Source organism: Microtus ochrogaster, unplaced genomic scaffold, assembly GCF_000317375.1.
Source record: "Microtus ochrogaster isolate Prairie Vole_2 unplaced genomic scaffold, MicOch1.0 UNK1, whole genome shotgun sequence".
In the NCBI taxonomy this organism is placed as follows: Eukaryota; Metazoa; Chordata; class Mammalia; order Rodentia; family Cricetidae; genus Microtus; species Microtus ochrogaster.
Window position 1 is genome coordinate 11,671,382 of NW_004949099.1, and position 4,529 is coordinate 11,675,910.

Here is a 4,529-nt window from a genome sequence, read left to right on the forward strand (position 1 = left end):
CACCACACACACACACACACACACACACACACACACACACACACACACACACGCAGAGCCCCGGGACCCCTTTATTCTATTCTATAAGCTCTCTGCCTCGCATCTTGCTCTGTCTGCACCTCACTGATAAACACCTTTGGGAAAGTCACAGAGGCAGAAGGAAGGAGAAGAAAAAAAAATCAGTAACATCTCCCTTTAGATCTCACCCCTGGGGGAATTGTGCATGTTTTCTTGGCTCTACCGAAGCCAGATGTGAAAAGCCTCAACGCAACAGGGTGCACGCGCCTCCAGACTGTCTTTGCTCCTAACTTGAGGGTCTTTGAATAAATGCCAGCCTGCTGTGGCCACAAGCAAAGCAAGTCCCCTGGTACCCCCGTGAGTCCATTTCCAGGGCAGCTGTGGGCTCAGAAGGAAAACAAGGCGTCTTTGGTCCTCTGCAAACAGCATCCAGTATTGACTCGCTGGGAACCAGAAGCTTCGAAAGAGGATCCCTGGTTAGTTCGTATAATATGCCTAGCTGCAGCTGGCACCAAGAAACCAGAATGGGGAGCTTGCCATTCAGAAACAAATACGAAACAAATAAATAGATAGAAAAATAAAACCTGTTCCTCAGCTCAAGAAGCCATTCATGCTTTTTAAAGGTCTCCAATAGGGACTAATATCGTTTAAGGCATTTGAAAAGGGAATCCAAGGAGTCCCACATACCCCCAGTCTGGATTTTCCTTTGGAATGTTTGTACATTGTAGTCTTCCAGAATCCTATCCCATTTCTCAGAGTGAGATCACTGCACCTTGGGAGCAACCCAATTAAACCTATTGGATCACATATACACACACAAAGAGAGTATAAGTGGGGATACCTGGGGAGAGAGAGGAGACCAACAGAAAAAGGAGGGAATCAGGAGAGGCAATGGGGATGATTATGATCAAATTCCATCATTCACATGCATGAAAGTGAAGCCCATTATTATATATAATTAATATGTGCTAATAACAATAACAAATAAAAAAAACTCCGCTGTACCAGATTCCAGGATGGAGATGTTCTCAGGTATTTTCCTCTGAATTCACAATGGTGAGCATTTCTTTGGTGGATTGACACCTGTGCTATTATCTTTGCTATTGAGTGGCAGGGAGGTAAGATGCCAAAGCTTTTCTTCCAAACAAGCTCCGGAGGCCTCAGGACAGATTATCCGTGAGTCAGTCAGCTTCATTTCAGGTTTCAAATGTGCCCTTAGCATCTTAATTCAGGTGAAACACAAGCATTCAAAACAACACCAAAATCTGGCCTCAAAAAACCCCTGCTGGCTTCAAAGTGGCTGTGATTGGAAAACTTTTTATTTTTTTAATTGCTTGGTGGTCTGTAGGATGCATAGACACAGCTGCTCTGAGAGCTGCTGATCTTTCTCGGCAATAAACCTGTCTGCCCATTCGTATCCACATTCTTGCTGGAGTGCACCAGGACAGCAGTCCTGGTGTTTACATACCATTTGATACAGGAGGTTTTACTGAATTGGGATAAAATGAACCATGCGTACTGTGGAAAACAAATGCCACCTCGCTGATGGGAAATTACTGAACTTCAGAAACCGGCCTGTAAAGTAAACCTTGGGTACACACATCTTCTTTTAATGATGAGGCTGACTCAGTTCTCGGAAATGCCAGGTGGCCTAGGGAATACCAGAATAACACCCCCAGCAGGTCAATTACCTGTGTCTCGTGACACTGTCCTCCGAGAAAAGATGCTCTCGAGACACATTGGCAGGTACCGATCCAGTTTCATGTCAGCAGTCAACTGCAGCCTGAGACATTGTCACTCAAAATTCAAAGTCAGTGCTCAAGAGAGCACTCCTTCTTCCTTTACTTTCTCACGCGGACATGCTTGTGTGCGCCCATGCCTGCTCACGGGGACAGGCTTGCGTGCACCCATGCTTGCTCACATGGAGAGGCTTGCGTGCACCCATGCTTGCTCACGCAGACATGCTTGCGTGCACCCATGCTTGCACACGCGGACATGCTTGCGTGCACCCATGCCTGCTCACGTGGACATGCTTGCGTGCGTCCATGCCTGCTCATGTGGACATGTTTGTGTGCGCCAATGCTTGCTCACGTGGACATGCTTGTGTGCGCCCATGCTTGCTCACATGGACATGCTTGTGATGCCCATGCTTGCTCACATGGAGGCTAAAGTCAATGTTCGTGTCTTCTTCAGTCACTTGGCCACATTATTAGTATTCTTTCCAAAGGGAGCCCATGGAGTCAGGCTGCCCTCAAACTTGCTATGTCGCCGGGATGGTCGTGAACTCCTGATCCCCTGTCTCTACCTCCCAATTGCCGAGATTACAAGAAGGTTCTAACACGTCACCCAGTTTATGTAGTACTGGAGATTAAATTAAGAACCTGTACATGCTTGACAGGTAGGCATCCTTCCGGCTGAGTTATATCCTCAGCCCCTCTACCTTATTCTCCCAGACAGGGTCTCTCATTGAGCCTGGAGCTCACTGCTTGGCTAGACTGGCTGGCTAGTGTGGCCCCAGGATCTGACTGTCTCTGCCTCCCAGTTCTGGGGTTACAGGCACTCATGCTATCTGACAGTTGTTGCTTGGGTGCTGAGGCTCTGAACGCAGGCTTGCATAATAAGCACTTGGCCCACCGAGGTACCACCCTCATGCCTACTGCCGACCAAGGCCTGAGCACCTTTTCAGGAAGGGAGACAAGGAGACAGAGTTCGCCAGACCAGCCAGTCAGCAGCACTTGGGGGCTTGTTGAGGTTGTGAGTTTTCAGGCTACTCGTGGACCAGAAGCCATGGGTATGGAAGTTAGTGACTTCCACTTCACATTAAAAATGCCCCCCATGTGGAGGAGAGGGATGGTGAATGGGATCTAAACCCACTTTCAAACCCTGAGTGCCTTGAATACACCCTTTAAACAAGCAAAGTCTGAATGTCCTCAGGTATGACAGGGAGATATTATCAGAACCCACTATGCAGGGTCTGGGGAAGCTCAAGTCAAAAGACTCTTCAGGAAGTGTTTAGAATGGTGGCCAACAAAAGGCAAGCGCCCGGGACAACTAGCCATGCTCACTACCAAAAGCAGGAATTGTCTGAACTTTTCAGATTTAGATAAAACAATAAGTAAAATAAACATTAAAGTTTTTATTTGATGTGTCTGAGTACTTTGCCTGCGTGTATGTCTGTGTACCATGTGCATGCAGTGCCTGTGGAGGCCAGGAGAGGGCGTCAGATCCTCTGAAACTAGAGTTGCAGACAGTGGTGAGCTGCCACGTGGATGCTGGGACTGGATTCCAGGTCCTCTTGAAGAGTACCCAGTACTCTTAACTGCCAAGCCATTTTTTTTTAAATTGGTCTATGCTTGTGATCTCAGTGCTTGTAATCTCAAAGACAGGGATGGGTAGAACCTTGGGATTTGCTGGCCTAATCTAATCCTGAAGCTCTAGTCAGTGACAGACCCTATCTCAAAACAAATCAAAGCAAAAATAACAAGCAAACAAATGAGCTAACAACAACAACAAAAACCAAGAGAGAGTTCTAGACTCCACATGCACATATATGTGTAGGCATGCCTGCACCCCACACACGTAGCCACACCAACATGCAAACATACATTCACAAATATGCTTTTTTGAAAACAATTTTTAAGTGACTCTGTAGATCGTTTTTCTTTGCTGAGGGTAAGAATCAGAGGTGACTTGTTTTGAGGAGCAGTTCTGAGGCTCTGCTTCCAGTTCCCTAAAATGCTTTTAGAAGCTCAGTCTTCCCCACCAGAGCCTGCCTTTTCTGTAGACTTGGGAAGACAGTGTACACTCAAAATTGGCTGTAAGACAGAAGCCACCGTTCCCACCAAACACAGGTAGAGATGCTTCCTCTTCCATTCCGGAAACTGACCCGAGTGTAGTTGAACAGAGGCGGGTAGCAGCAGAGAAAAAGAGCAGCCTGGATGATGAGCGGCAGGGAAGGACCAGACCCCAGATACACACCTTGAAGCTGCTCTGTAATTTTCCATGGGAAGAGAGCTAAATTACCCTAGTTTGAAAACCGTCTTGTTTCCCCTTTTTAACTCAAGAAGCAGACTTCCCTCTCCCCAGCATCAGAGCTCCCTGCAATACACTGTAATTTCCTGGAGCGCTCTCCGGAGGGTTAGGGATGGGATGCTTTGGCTGACAGCATTACTCACACACCTGGGAGTGATGCTGTGGACGTCAAGGAATACTCGTCCTCTTCCCTGAGGCTTCTTTAAACCTCAGCAGGAAGGAGAGCAGCAGAGAGGACCAGAAAGATGGTACGAACCGACACCCCTAGAAACGGAGAGGCAGCCAGCTCTAACATGGCTTCCAGCTGTCCCCACTGCATATTAAAGAGTCCATCTGAGTGGGGTATGATGATGTAATCCTAGCCCTGGAGAGGCTGAGGCAGACAGAGCTCAAATTTAGGAGCAGCCTGGGCTCCATAATAAATTCCAGTCCCACTGGGATACACATCTCTAAAGAGCAAGACGAGAAAAGAAGCAAGA